Raw genomic sequence first — 15,929 nt, 5'->3', positions numbered from 1 at the left:
TATAGACACTTTGTAAGAGATTGTCCCTGCTCAAAAGAGTTTACAATCTCAACAGACTAAAAAGGGTGGGAAAAAGAAAGTAATATTATCCCCACGCTACAGATGGGGAACTGAGGCACAAAAGAGATTGAGTTGCTCAAATTTACACAGGAAGTCTGCAGCAATACTGTGAATTGAACACCTGCATCCCAGTCCTGACCTTCCACCATAAGGCCATCTTTTGTCTCAGGACAGTAGACTCAAAATCTCTTATGTAACGCCCCTCCCCCATCCTCTTAAGATTGGTGTCTCCACCTAGTGGTTGACTTGAACTACAGTAGACATGTTTAAAGCCCAGTCCTCTGGCTCCATGCAAGGCAGGTTCCTCAGAGCTAGTCCTGCTTTCTAGAGGTGTTTGGCTTTTTCTCACCCTGTCCTTTCAACTCTAGCAGCAGTTCTGATAAGAAGAGGGCCATTTGGTGGTATTTCAGGGGTACCAGGTAATTCACCTATCTTGAGTACTTTCTCAGAACTACCAGCTATTGAAGCCGAGCCTATGGCTCAGATCAAAGGGGGGCTTCAGCTCCATGTGCCTGCAGCCACTTCACCATTTGACAGCAGCACTGGGAACAGCCATCAAAGAAGTTCTGGTGCTGATTTGCCTAAGCAGAATCTGTCTTATGGGAATTCACAACCAGTTTTCTCCTGCTACTTCTTCAGGACTTGGCTAAACCTGACAGCAGACTCCAAGGAACAGGCCAATTAGAGAGGAAGGAAATGAACAAGATGCAAGACTGCTGCAAATGTTTTAAGGAGGGCAAAAATACCAAAGTCCAGTATCTTTCCTGCTCTGAGCCTGGCCCCCCACTGCCTCTCCATATCCGTCTTCACAGAGGTCAGCTAGGGTTTGTTGTTCTAGGGACAGATTTGTTATTTAAACAGCCTCTTTGACTCTCACAACCACCAGCACCCAAATCCTCAGGCAAAACACCTGTGGTCCTGAATTCTCATAGAAGATCCAAACCTCACTCCCTTTCTCTTTAGGAAGACTAGGTTTTAGGGGCACTAGTGGCCACAGTTCCTTTGTTTAATTTCTGAAAGCTCAATGCCCTTTAAACCTTCTTCATCAGCATCAAGATAACTATCAAAGAAAGAGAGTCCTAAAAATCCTCTTCTTCTTGTGAGGACTGACCATCCCCCACAAACTCTCTGGCCTCAGATGTCTGACTCTCTCTCTTATCTCACCTTTATCCTATTGGATGAAGTTGATGTGTGGGTCTTATTCACTGTACCTTTAAAGTAACAGAACCTTCCTCCCAGCCCAGTACCCTCTCCAAATGGAATGAAGGAAGAAAGGCAAACCAGTCTTCCCTAAGCTAGAATAAGGCAGGATTTTTTTTTCCTCTTCCTCGGTTGCTACTCTAGAGTTGGAGACTGCTTGATGGTAATGGCCAGATTGCTTCTTGCTTGACCAAATCAGTCATTAGCTGCAGTAATTCACTAAACTGAGCCAACATGGCAATGTCATTGGCACATTTGAGGTCTCAAAGAAAAATGGTGTCCAGCTCAATGCCACAGATGGCCTCCAACTCTAGATTTCAGTTACAACTCTAGTTTACCATCAAGCAGTCTCCAGCGCTAGATGGCAACTAGCTCAATATTAACCTGTCCAGGTTGGATATTGAGCAGATGGCAACTGTCAAATAACTTGGGAAGTGTCATAGTGTTGGAGGATGTTTGAAAGACACGGATCCTCCTATAGCAGCAGCTGCCACCATGTTATGGGCCTCTCTGGAGATGTTGTGACATCAAACTTGCCACAAAGCTGCAGCTCTATGGAACCACAGTTATACCAACATTATTGCATGGCATTGAAATGTGGGTGCTGAGGAAGGGTGAAGAGTGGTTGATTTATGTTTTTGATTCTCATTGGCTTCATCAGCAGCTCCCTATTAAGCGGCAGGACAAAATCTGCAATTAGGATATTAGTAGCCAAACCCAGCAACTGCCTCCATCAGCCCTGTTTCGGTTTCAGCAGCATTCCGATACAGACATATTATTAGGAAGACCAATGAGTTCTGAAGGACGTTCACCAAGGAATTTCACCACACGTTCAGCAATCACGTTGTCACCAAAAGCTTCCATGGCACAGATCACCAATGATGGACATAGGCCCAACATCCAGCCAGACCATCTTAAAGCCTAGGGATCAATCTAGGTGGTGCATGATGTGCAAGGAGGCATTATGTCCCTTTGGGATTTTCCTTGATGAAAACAATGGGCTAGTTCTCTCACGATAGAGGCCACTGGTTGCAGTTCCTGTGGATGAAAGGTTCTTATGCTTTGTATTCAACATTCTTCGTGGACAACATAAGTTGGTTTTTGCCTGGTATGAATTTAGCAGTGTACAAGGCCCATTTCCACATGGAGTCTCTTGCCTTTCCAATTCAGGATATAGCTCTATAGGATTATTTTTGCTCTTCCAGCCTCAAAGAGGTCTGTCTCCACATTATGATTCACTTAGCTCACCAAAGCTATCAGTGCTTTGCAATCAGACACGATCAATAACAATTTCAGGCAATGCCCTTTGGTCTTGTGTGTTTTCACAAAGCGGATGCAATCCTGATAGTCAGGGAACCCAGATTTTTGTGTTAAAGGCTCAGTCATGAAGCAACTGCTCTTCGATCCAGCAGAACTATCTAGGTCATGGAGAACCATGGTTTGGCCATCAATTATTGAAAATGCTTCTTAAGCTTGTTGCAAGAGCTCCAATCAGGAGGCTGGTTAAGCAATGGAGCCTCACATGTTTCTGTAAGTCAGAAGCCCACAAACTGTAGGGCGAGCCCCCCTAGGGGGTGCTGAAGAACGTTTGGAGGGTGTGGTAGGGCCCAGGCCAGCTCCCACAGGAGGTGAGGAAAGAGCGTCACCTGGCTCTGCACCCGCCCCCTGGCTGGGGCTCTGCTCCCAGCCCTGCCCCAGATCTGCCCCCAGCTGCGGCTCCCTTGCCCCTGTTGCACCCCCTGGAGCCATGGCCCCACTCCCGGCATGGCTGGGGGGGGGGACACGACCCTGAAAAGTTTGGGGACCACTGCAGTAAGTCTTCAGCAAGACCCTCATTTTTAGGCAGAAAAGCTTCCCTTTATTTTCTCACCCGCCAAGATGGCTGTCCTTTTGGCAATAACTGGCAGGAAGAGTGAGCACACTGGCAGTTATTGTCTATTAAAACAAAGTATTTGAAATTATTTCCTGATGATGTTTAGTTCTTATGCCAGCTCCAGGATGTCTTACCGATTTTTTTTGAACCACAGCCCTCCACACCCTGGTAACTCCACTTCATGCTTCTGAATGTGGCCAGAGCGCAGAATAAAATCTTGTATATAACAACTGAGAAGAAGCTTGATGCTGTTTTACATGGGGGACTGGAGAAAGGGTACCAAGCTTATAAATCTACTATTTTTTGATGGATAATGTAAGCCATTATTCAGGCCTATAAGTTGTTCAGTAGAGACCACTCTACAATAGTTAGGATTTACTCCACCAGGTGTGTCCCTTCCTCATGAGCGGATGAGCTTAGGGTATCTTGCAATGTGATTTGCCATGTATCAACTTGATCTTCAGTGCGTTCTTGTACCAGGTACTACAAGAAAAGTTTTGGCATTCACTAACATGGCTTTTGGATTAAAGATCTTCTAGTCTTTCTTTAGTTTCCTGTAATACAGATGCTTGTACTAAAGGGCTTGACTATGTGTTCTGTCCTTGTTGTGTCTAATTTTCCGCTTCCATTTATTGGAGATGTTTGTTAATGCTTTTGCTATTTCCCATCCCTGGCTGACAGGGCAGGAAGTACCCATGTGGAAGAAAGATAGAATTGGTTTCTTTACCTGTAATTTTATCAGCAGCAGGTACCTGCTGCACCATCAGAATCCACTTGTGCTTATCTAAGAATTCTCTAAGCCTTATTGGCTTGAAAAGGCAAGAGAATAACATGTGGGGGCTGAATAAGAGACATTGATCTAGCAAAACATTTTAGTTGTTTATTTTACTATGTGGTGGGTGGGGAGAAGGAGATAGAGATACTTGTATTTTCCTGCTTTTTGGTAATATTTTTCTAATGTTGTTCTTAGTCTTTTATGTGTCCTCAGCTATAGCAGTATGCCTGAGCTGTAAATGTGTCGAGAGTCATCAGGCGACTCCAGAAATCAGCTTTGGGGCTAGGGGGAGAATTCATGAGGGTCTGGTGTCTACCTCCAAAGCATGGAATGAAGGCAAAAGGTAGGCCTTGTCTCACAAATGGACTGAGAACACTGTCCAGTTGAAAATTACAGGTAAGGAAACAAACTTTACTGTTTAATAAAGGATGTTATGAGGATGCCTACTGCTGTTTGCAAAGGGCAATAGTGGCAGGGAATGAAAGCAAACCAAAACATCCACACAATAAGAACTGATCACTCTCCAAAAGACTCATTTTGGCTTCAGCTGGTCAGATCTTTTCCACCTGCTGGCAGAACACAGTCTATAGGAAGTTTTTCAGAGAGGAGGGAAAAAAGGAGGATGTTTTGTCATCTTGCTGGAAGGAAGAACTGTAAATGATTCCTCTGTTTTGTGTTTTAGTTGTTGGTCATCATTGATTCACCTCTTCTACAACATTGAATCAGCACTTCTGAAAACAGAACCTGCAGAGCAGTTAATTGGTTTTAGAAATCCCAGGTTAGTCTACTGGAAAAGAGCCAGATCAGTGGTAGCTAAAGAAGATGTGCAGAAGGATGGATGTGTGAAACTGTTTTTAACAATGTACATATAAAACTGAGGGCAAACAGGAGGGAGATGAGGAAAAGAAAGGGAAAGTGAAGGTTGAGCCTGCTTCTTTTTAGAAATTCTCTGCCTGTGTACAGCTGGCCAGTGGAGACAGTGCAATTCTGAAAACAGCCTTTTGCAGAGGGATTGCAGAAAAACTATCAACTGAGAAGATGCCAGAAATTCTGCAGCTGTTTCCTGTGCCATGAATCTGGACTGATGAAATTGGATTTCTAGGTGATTCGGCACATGTGGCTTTTCTGGAGTCATTCAGTCATTGGGACCTTTTTATTTTTTTATTAAATAACTTGATTTATTTTCCCGTTTCTCTGATCGAGTTTGTAAGTATACTTTTGTAATGATTTACTATCCTTTCTTGGTCTTTTGTCCTGTCTCATATTTTATGTCTTGGAGCCTTAGTGCCTTTTGTCCTTGGCGGGGATCAGCTTCTTTCATTTTTGATCACTGGTCCTAGGACATGCTTGGAGAAGTTTCTACTGGTGCCACCAAAACATCTCTGGTGCTAGCAGGTATCACATCTTTACATCACACCATTCTGACTGCCATCTTGCTTTTTTCCACTTCTCAGATTATTTTAGCAATGAGCATCTCACACTTTAGCATCTTTAGCAATGGACACTGTTAAAAAGAGTGATGTTTTATCCTGTTTGAAAACTAGGGAACTCAGCTCTGGCTTGTCTTTGGCAAAGTGCTTCTCTTGCCACAGTCTTATTACCAGGCTATATTTTGCCCTTATAGTAGGACTAGCTTTCACGGGGACACAGGTGTAATCATCACTCACCACTGCCCTGGGGATCTCTGCAGTGCTGTGGGCACCAACTTTTGTTGAAACAGTTCCTGGTAGTGCCTCGTACACCCTGGCTCAGGCAAGCTAGGAGCTTCAGCACAAGGGTCTATAGCCACCACACTCCTCCCAGGCTACTACTTGGAGCATCATTTCAGGGCATCTCAGTAATACTTAGAACATCCAGATGCAAATCATCCCAACTGTTTACCTTTAAGGTTTCATTCACTGCTGATCTAGAACTAATTAGTTCCAGTTTAACATGGGAGTTACAGTGAGAAAAGGGCCAGGAGGAGAGTAAGTCAATCACACCTCCAGTAACCACCAAAGATCAGTGGTATTAATCCATGTGATGAATCTTCTGAGCAGTAACAAGTCCACAAGGGCAGCGTGATGACCTAGTGGTGATGAATCTGTTGCTGCTCTTTCCCTCTCGCACAGGAGGGATATAGGTCTCCAGAGGGAAGGTTTGGTGGCAGTTGGTGAGGAGTGTGTCACAGACAGGGTGTGAGGCGTGACCTGGGAGGAGCCTCCGTCCTTGTGCCCGTCTCACAAACACGGCTCCTTTGAAACCTTTTGTGGGTCCCTGCTGCACACTGATCAGCCCGAGGCTCTGTCTGCGTCCCCACTATATATTATCTTGTCTTTGCCATGAGCTTCTGCTCCCCAGTGCCCTTTTTGCCTTGGCACCTCCACCTAAGGAGGTATTTTCCTCACTCTGCAGGGCTCTCCCCCTTCCACAGACACCATTTTCCCCCAAGTTCATTCTTCAAGGGTCCAGACCCATCAGTTGTATGCCATTTCCCCACACGTGAAACACTCAGGGCATCTACCCCTTCTGGTCCAAACCTCCCAGTGATCACACCAATAGCTGAGGCACTCAGATCTTCAGCATCCAAGTTTCCCAGAGTCTGTGTTCTTATTGGGGCAATACCTTCTAATGTGGCTCGTCCCCTCCACTTCAATAAAAGGATGAAACCCGTAAGAGCCCCCCCCCGTCCTTGTCCCTTCTTGAGTCATATAACAAGTGGAGTTCTGCTGAGCATCTCCCCTACTTCTTCTGTGCTCCATGGAGCCGAGACAATCTAAAAAGCACAATTTACATGGGGCAAACACTTTTTATATACCCCACTCACCACCAGGCAAAATATTCCCTCCATTGGGCCTCACACTTCACAGGCTTCGAACCCCTCTTTTCTGCTTTAAACCTGTGCCCCTGACACTGTTCATCTTCAGAAACTTCAGGAGTTACTGCTACTGCTCCACAAGCAATATCCAGAACACAAGACTTGGTAGTAATGGAGGACTTTAACTACCCAGATATATGTTGGAAAGTATGTGGCAAAACACAACATTTCAAGTAAGTTGGGGACAACTTTACACTTCAGCAAGTGGAGGAAGTAACCAGAGATGGCTATTTTAGACTTGATTCTGACCAATGGGGAGGAATTGGTAGCGAATCTGAAGGCAGAAGGCAATTTGAGTAAAAGTGATCATGAAATGACTGATTTCATGATTCTAAGGAAAGGAAGGAATGAGAGCAGCACAATAAGGACAATAGACTTCAAAAAAGCAGACTTTTGCAAAGTCGGAGAACTGGTAGTTCTATTCCCCGGGGAAGAAAATCTAAGGGAAAAAGGAGTTTAGGAAAGCTGGCAATTTCTCAAGGCAACAGTATTGAAGGCACAACTGTAAATTATCGTGATGTGAAGAAAAGATAGGAAGAAAAGCAAGAGGCCAGTATGGGTCCATCAGTAGCTCTTTAATGACCTGAAAATCAAAAAGGAATCCTAAAAGATTGGAAACATGGACAAAATGCTAAAGAGGAGTATGAAAGAAGGATGTAGGGACAAAATCAGAAAGGTAAAGCACAAAATGAGTTACACATAGCAATGGACATACAAAGCAATAAGAAGAGGATCTTTAAATACACTAGGAGCAAGAGAAGGAAAGTGTAGGTCCTCTACTTAGCATTAAAGGAGAACTAATAACTGATGACATCAAGAAGGCTGAGGTGTTTAACCTTTTTAGTGAAGACTGAAGCAAAATATACATTAATGGTGACCAGATACTCAACATAATTTATATTTAAAACAAGGGGGAAGGAACACAAACCACAATAGGGAAAGAACAGGTTAAAATTGTTTAGATAAGTTAGATATATTCAGGTTGGCAAGATGATGAAGTGGGCGGCGGGTTGACCAGTTACTTCATTATCTGGAAAGATACTGGGGCAAATTATTAAACCATGCGCTTGTAAGCACTTAGGAGATGAAAGGTTTATGAGGAATAGCCAAAGCAGATTTTTCAAAAACAAGTCATGCCAAACCAAACTAATTTCCTTCTTTGACAGGGTTACTGGCCTAGTGGATAAGGCAGAATCAGTAGAAGTGATATAGCTTGATTTTAATAAGGCTTTTGACACAGTCCCACATGATGTTCTCATAAGCAGTCTAGATGCGGTCTAGATGAAATTACTATAAAGTGAGCGCTCAACTGCTTGAAAGACCGTACTCAAAGAGTAGTTATCTCTGGTTCGCTGACAGACGGTGAGGGTGTATCTAGTGTGGTCCTGCAGGGGTCAGTCCTGGGTCCGGTACTACACCTCTACCTCGATATAACGCTGTCCTCGGGAGCCAAAAAATCTTACCGCGTTGTAGGTGAAACCGTGTTATATTGAACTTGCTTTGATCCACTGGAGTGCACAGCCCCCCACTTCCCGGAGCACTGCTTTACCGCGTTATATCCAAATTTGTGTTATATCGGGTCGCGTTATATTGAGGTAGTGGTGTGTTCAATATTTTCATTAATGAGTTGGATAATAAAGGGAAGAGTGTGCTTATAAAATTTGAAGATGACACCAAGCTGGGAAGGGCTGCAAGCACTTTGGAGGACAGGATTAGAATTCAAAATGACCTTAATAAAATGGAGAATTGCTCTGAATCCAACAAGATGAAATTCAATAAAGAAAAGTCCAAAATATTCCAGGAAGGAAGGAAAATCAAAGGCACAACTACAACATGGGGAATAACTGGCTAGATTGTAGTACTGCTGAAAAGGCTCTAGGGCAGGGGTTCTCAAACTGGGGGTTGGGACCCCTCAGGGGGTCGCAAGGTTATTACATGGAAGGTCATGAGCTGTTAGCCTCCACCCCAAGCCCCGCTTCGCCACCAGCATTTATAATGGTGTTAAATATATTAAAAAGGGTTTTTAATTTATAAGGGGGGGTCGCACTCAGAGGCTTGCTATGTGAAAGGGGTCTCCAGTACAAAAGTTTGAGAATCACTGCTTTAGGGGTTAGAGTGGATCACAGATTGAATGTGAATCAACAGTATGATGCAGTTGCAAAAAAGGCTAATATCATCGTTAACAGGAGTGTTATATGTAAGACATGGGGAGGTAATTGTTCCACCCTACTCAGCACTGGTGAGGCCTCAGCTGGAGTACTGTGTCCTCTTCTGGGCACCACACTTTAGGAAAGATGTGGACAAATTGGAGAGAGCCCAGAGGAGACCAACAAAAATGATAAAAGTTATAGAAAATCTGACCAGTGAGGAAAGGTTTAAAAAACTGGGCATGTTTAGTCTTAAGTAAAGAAGAGTTGGGGGACCTGACAAGTCTTCAGATATGTTAAGGGCTGTTAGAAAGAGGACAGCGATCGATTGTTCTCATGTCCACTGAACAATAGGAAAGACATAATGGGTTTAATTTGCAGCAAGGGAGATTTAGGTTAGATATTAGGATAAACTTCTAACTATTAGGGCAGCTAAGAACTGGAATAGGCTTCCAAAAGAGTTTGTGGATTTTTTTTTTTTTTTTTTTTAAAACAGGATGGACAAACCCCTGTCAGGCCTGGTCTAGGTTACTTGGTCCTGCCTCATCTCAGGACTTGACTTCTTGAGGTCCCTGTAAGCCCTACATTTCTATGATTGAATGGTTAGCTCCAGTTGCACCTCATGGTGCTTCTGTCATCTGGCCCCCTGCGGAAACTGGAATGGAATCTCCTGAGATTGCTACCATCCCTCAAGGCACTAACTTGGGGTGAACCTTCCTTCCTCAAAGCAGGCTTCTTCATACTTTGGCTTCGTCGATTCCTGAACACCCAAACTAGGTGGGGTATTAGTCAAACCCCGGCTTCAACTTTCTTTTTCCTTGGTACCAAGGATCTGCCTCACTTGTGCCAGGGGTTGATTGAGATGCCCTAATGACTCACTGCCATGTCTGCAGTCAGTCAGAGACTATTTTATTGTCCAACTTAACAAACCAACCAACAAACCAGGTCTTAAGCTCACCCTTCAGATCTCTCCCTACCCCCCCTCCCAGGGGCCTCAGACAGTCCTGCTGCTCCTGCTTCCTGCCATACACTCTCAGCTAGTTCCTTCCCACAGCCAGTCCTGTTCCCTTCCAGCTCTGTTCTTACTTAAGCTCCCTCAGACCCTCTATAGCCCAAGTGTAGCCCCTGCCCTCTTTATTGGGCCAACTGGGAGCACCTGCTCTAGCACAGGGGAGCTGGATGTACTTTTTGGTTATGGAGTCAGCCACCTTGTGACACCCCCATATGCACTCGTTGAAACACTTGTAAACAGGTGATGGAAGGCGCCTGTTGATCCCTTATAAACATCCCATTTTTATGTTCAACTTACTTCCTTTTGCATTGTTCTAGGACTACCGGTTCCAAGGTTACAAAAAGTATATATGCCTTTTTGGTGTTTGAAATTCAACTGTAATTATCCCATTATGGAGGAGTGGGAAATGTGACTGTAAAAGACTTTGTCAATGAGCATCCTGTATTTTATACTTTCTTTTTATAAGCAAAGACTCTTGAAAGGGTCATTGTGGTGTAGTTGTCCTCCCGCTTTACTGCACACCAATTCAAGGAACTCTATTCTGGCTTTAGGGTAGACATATCCTAACAGAAAGTCCACAAATGTCTGTAATGATTTATGCTTCTCCCACCCTTACCTCCAGCCCCCTTTGGTGCTTGATATCTGCAGAATGAACTCTCTAGAATCAGGTACTTGATAGCCTTGAGCATCTCTTTGTTCTCTAAGGTTTTGTACTGAACTGATTTACTGCTTATTTTTCCCAGTGATTTTTATTGTATTGCCATTAATAATTTTACTTCTCATTCTGTTCCTCTTTAGTATGGCATGCTATACACCTTGACTCTGAGCTCTTAGTGTATTTATTCTCAGCATTAGCTACTAAGTTAACATGTGCCATCCCCAAAGGGACTCTGCCATCTCCAGTTGTTTCTAAGACCATCTCCATATTGCTGGGAGCAGGGACAGTACCCACAGACATATAGGGCTAGTTTCTTACCTGGTGTAAATTGGCATACTACTATAGTGAAGCTATGCTGATTTGCACAGACTCATGCCCATAATGAACAGGGAGGTCTTAGAGAAGATGTTTGAAAGTATGTGAATTTTCAGCTGAGGCTGCAGAGCTTGGGAGAATTGAGTGGAATGAATAAGAAATTAGACCTTCTTGGCTGGTGGCAGAGTTTTCATGTGATGCCATCTATGGTGTAATGTTGGCCTGGAGTGGAATTCCATTGTGGACCACAGACATTTGGAATACAGAATGTATTCACCTACTCCCACATACAAAGCATCTATAACTGTTGGCCCCTTTGGGAAGTAATATCTCTTTGGTAAAAGTGTCAACTTCCATCAGGGACCTTCCATCTGTTTCCTTTCCTTAGTTTAGGGCCGTATGATGGTCCAGCCTTTAGGGGCTTGTGGCATGGCTAATTACAGAGGCTGATGGAAAAGTACAGACATGGTTGCAGGCTGTCCACTTCCTTTAGAGGTTTCAGTTTTCTCACTTAGACTCCCTGGTTGCACACATATAGATCTGTCTAGATATGAATGACCCACAGTTTTTTCCTCTTGATATTTTGTATGTCTGTAGAGGTTTCCATCTGAGGCTCTCAAACTGTTTCATAAACAGTAATTAGAGAAGTCTCAAAACAGCCCTGTTAGGTAGATATCATCACCATTTTACAGCTGGGGAAATCTCAGCCACAGACAGCTTAAGTGAGCCTTCTGTAGTAGATCCAGGAATAGAACCGAGTCCTGTGCTTTATTCACTATACCATTTTTAGACTATGTGCCCAATGTACTGATTATGGTCCTATTGTATTTTTCTTTGAGTTAGTCTTGCCGTTCCAGTGGGATTCATTCATCTTGTCACCACCTGCTTATAGACTGTAAGAAGGTTAATGTCCAAGTGAAGCTGAATAATCCTCTAAATCTCTTGGCAGTACTGCCAGTTCTGCTAAAGGGAAGGAAGTCTGGCATTTATTCTGAAACCAAGCACTAAAAATACAGAGTGGTGCTACACCCTGACGGCTGAACAGGTTGCTGAGTACTGAGAATATTCTTCTTCCCTAAGATCCAACATGTGGGCTGTGACTCCAGGGGAATTCTGCACACAAGTGATTTGAAGTGATGTTAGCTTCCCTCTGTTATACTTTGGGACTGGTTGTACACAAGTTACTAATTTTATTTTATTTTTTATTTGTATTGCCATAATGCCCAGGAGCCTAAATGCTCCCCAAGCTGGGGGGCACTATCTTTAGCAGGCCCTTCTCTTCAGTATGGCTACTGCAATCCCCAGCACCTTCTGCCAAGGTGGTAATGGTGCTTGCGCTATATTCTGGAAGTAATTTTTAGTCTTAGTGTCACCCTACATACGGTATTAGTGGACAACAATGTAGGTGTAAATTTGCAATGTGCTGTGTTATCACAAAAGTTCAATGTCATTTTTGGACTACATATGTAGACCAGTGATGTCACACAGCAGGGAAGTAAAAAATTCCCCTCTCTATGACTTGGTGTGATTAGCTGAACTACTCTATTCAGTTTTGGAAATGACATTGAAGGAAAGATATTGTCAAACTGACACAGGTTCAGAAAATGGTGCATAAAATGATCATGGGCTAGAGGCATTGACTTTACTGAGGAAAAATTAAAGTAACTAAATGAACATGGCCTGGCTAAGAAACAACCAAAGGAGAACAACATGTATTTGAAGGGTCTGCATCTCAAGAAAGAAAGTGAATTATTGTGGGTGATACGTCAGGATATAACTAGAATTGATGGGATGGCTTTAAAATCATTGAAATTAAGAGAGGAGAAACCTATCCAAAGTTTTGCCTGAGTGAAGGCTTCAAAATTTGCCCATAAATGGTTAGGAAATAGGATTTCATAGGCTATACTTGAAAAAGAATTAATTCAAGAAGTGGCAATCAGCCATTAGATCATTTCTGTTGGGGTCCCAAGAAGGGTTTGTTTGTCCTCCAAAATGAAAGTTTTTGTGTGTTTGTTTTTTACTGAAAGATCACGTTATAGGGAGGTAAACTGTGTAAATGCTGGCAGCTAAGGAGGGCTCTATGAACAATGTCTATTTCATCACCTTGGGCAGAGGTAGGGCCTGTGGTACCATGCAGTCTGAGTTTTATTTTTTAGTCGTAAGGAGAACCTCTGTTCCCCCTGTTCCTCTCCTCCCTAACTATAAAATGGGAGAGTCCCAAATCCTAAGGTGTGGTTTTATGTCCTTGCTTATTCAGTGGCAAGTAAAATTAGCAGTAACGTTTCTGTTTCTGTTCTTTCATTTGTCTCCCCACTCCACTCCCCACACTCCCTTTCCCCACCTTCTTAGGCTAAAATAAAGGGGGGAAGAAATGCAGAAACAAGGGAACAGGAGCAGAGACCATCTCACATGTTTGTGCATTTTTCTCTTTGCCACCATTCCCTTGTTACCTGGTTTTATTTGAGCCTCTCCCTTCTCTCCATTTCTTGTTTTCCTTGCAGTAAAAAAAAAGGAGAGTGCGGTTCCCTTCCTCCATTCAGGGTATTGGGTGACTGCTATCCCTTCTGTTTGCTTCACCCTCCCTCTGCCTGGAAGGATTGTTGGTTTCATGTTGCTTCTGAGAAAGTGCTGCTGAGCAGGTCTGCAGGCATGATCGCAGAGATAGTTTATTCTCTGGTATTCTCCCATATGGGTAATGTTAAAAATGTATTGTAGCATCAGTAAATGAACCATTTAAAAAAAAAAAAAACGGGATTCCAATGATCATATGCTGGATTTTAGTCCCCTGTGCAGGCCAGCTAGAGGGATTCTCTTTTGCATATGAATTTTCATCAGCCTTAATTAAAGGTAACAGCCTTTTCTGATGTGACCCTTTTTAGGGGTGGGACTGTAGTTTGCTATTTAAGTAGACCTAGTCACTCATTTTGTTAGTATTCGATACTGCTATGAAAGTCCAGTTGGTTAAAGAAAGGTAATTTCTAACATCCATGACCTTCTATAGCAGCCCAGACATCCCACCTGATAGTGTGGTGGCAGGGAAGTTTGTTTAGTTTGTAGTCAACATCAGGGCTGCCAGTGAGTAAACAACAAGCCCCCTGTATAATGGGAGTGACATTATCAGACATCTTTTCTCCTGTCTACACTTGCTGGTAAAGGAAGTACATTCATTTGTCTGAGCTGGTCTAGGAGATTGTACATGTGTATAGATAAGAAATTACTCTTATTTATGGCAAGAAATGCTTCTTCCCTTTTGAACGGGCAGGCTGAGCAAAATGGTTACAGTTTTCCTTTAAGTAACATTGTCAGGTTGATGTCAATCTTGCCTCAGTCAAACCTTAAAATAGTCAGCTATTGCAAGACTACATTATTGCCATTCCCAGCTGGCAGGTATGCCTGATAGGACATAAACTCCAGCTGTTACTGCAAGGTTCCTTGTGGAAAATATTTGGCTTTGGTATTAAGTGGCAGTTTTAATATGTGTTGATTTTTACAACTGCCATTTCTGTTCATCAGGTATAACATAGTCTTGGGCAAGTGTATCTTAGCGATCTCTTAGCTTTTTATTTCCCTAGCTGTTCAGTGGGACCCGTGCTCCCCTGTGGCATTCTCTTCAACTTGAAAAGCTTGACACTAAGTGGAGATATATTTTCAAATATAGTCAGGAAAGCTATTATTTTTTATTTAGCTTTTACTGTGTAATGGAATTTGTGACAAGGTTATTTCCTTCAATATAATTTTGTGTACTGATTAGTGTTCTTTGAAAAGAGCCTTGAGGCACATTGCATGAAAGGCGCTATACAAGCAGAGAATAGGAGGGTGTAAACGACCTTCATTTAAATGCAGTCAAGTAATCATTATCAAAGTTTTAAGCAATTTGAACTGCCTCACAGGAAGTATGGTGACAATAATTGCCAATGTCCTTAAAGGATAGCTGTACCCATTGTGATCACTGCCACATTCTGAGGTTCATGCAAGGAAAAGCTCTTTTGGTTATGTATAAACAGCATATGAAGTGCCATTTAGAAATAAATATATAAAATGGGTAGTTCAGAGCCCTCTGCTGGCAGCTCCAACAGAATGTTATGACACAGCGGTAGGGGTGTGCAGTGCCAGAGGGCATAATGTTTCCTTATTCTCCCCCATCTTTCTGTCTGTATCTATCTGTTCTCCTTATCTTATGTTTAGGATTATAAATTCTTTAGGGCAAGAACTATTGTTTTTGTTTTTTGTTCTGTGTTTGTACAGCACCTAGAGTAGGGTCCTGGTCCATGACTGGGGTTCCTAGGCACTATAGTAATACTATTAATAAATGTTTCACATTAGAAAAAGAGCTTTTCTTATTAGTATCAAAGTAGAAGGGAAACAACTAGAGTGCATGTGTAGATACAGGGTTTATGTCTTACCAATGATATAAATGGTGTCACTTTCCTGTTGTTTGGTGGTCATCACGTTAAGGCTCTGGAGTGCTGCTTTTAACTTAACTCTTAATGATTGGGGACTCCATCTCCCCCCAGCCAAAGCACCCCAATGCCTGATACTCCAAGCTATGTCTATGCTGACTTACTGCAACATGTAGAATACAGGCACTGTATATGTGTAGCTACTCGGTGCAGTAAAAGGCTGGAATCCAGGAGGGGTGAAAGGCTACAGCAGCTTCCTGTGGAGCCTTTGACTGAGGTGAGGAAAGGCTCTGGCGGGGGAGGCAGGACATTATACTGCAAAAGATAGCAGTGTAGACGTAAGAGGCGTAGAGTTGTGTAGGGTATATGCCATAGAGTTCATGTGTGTAAGGCACACTACTCTACTTGCCTAAGCCATGTCTCACTGTCTACATTGCTGTTTATACCCACGCTAGCTGGATATGCAGTGTCTGTACTTTTACATGCTGCCAAAAGTGTAGACATTGCCTCAGTTACCTCATTCTCCCCTAACTTCCCAGTGCTTGGATGGCACTCTGTAATCTTCCTCTGATTCACATGCATTCATCAGCTGTGAGGGGGAAAGTCTCTGTATGGAGTTTGGAAAGTTTTTT

General features: G+C 43.1%; 1 protein-coding gene across 1 annotated transcript in view; it reads left to right on the top strand.

The window, feature by feature from the left end:
- Nucleotides 1-4,658: 4,658 nt before the first annotated feature.
- FIGN (fidgetin, microtubule severing factor) overlaps nucleotides 4,659-15,929 on the top strand; it is a 44,922-nt gene continuing 33,651 nt past the window's right edge. Inside the window, exon 1 of the mRNA XM_024204502.2 lies at nucleotides 4,659-4,686. The gene's annotated coding sequence lies outside the window, so the exon portion shown is untranslated. The remainder of the gene's footprint in view (nucleotides 4,687-15,929) is intronic.

The sequence above is a fragment of the Terrapene carolina genome, unplaced genomic scaffold (assembly GCF_002925995.2).
Source record: "Terrapene carolina triunguis isolate 2854851 unplaced genomic scaffold, T_m_triunguis-2.0 Scaffold62, whole genome shotgun sequence".
In the NCBI taxonomy this organism is placed as follows: Eukaryota; Metazoa; Chordata; order Testudines; family Emydidae; genus Terrapene; species Terrapene triunguis.
The sequence above is the reverse complement of the archived record's forward strand: the minus strand, read 5'-3'. Positions and strand labels throughout refer to the sequence as shown.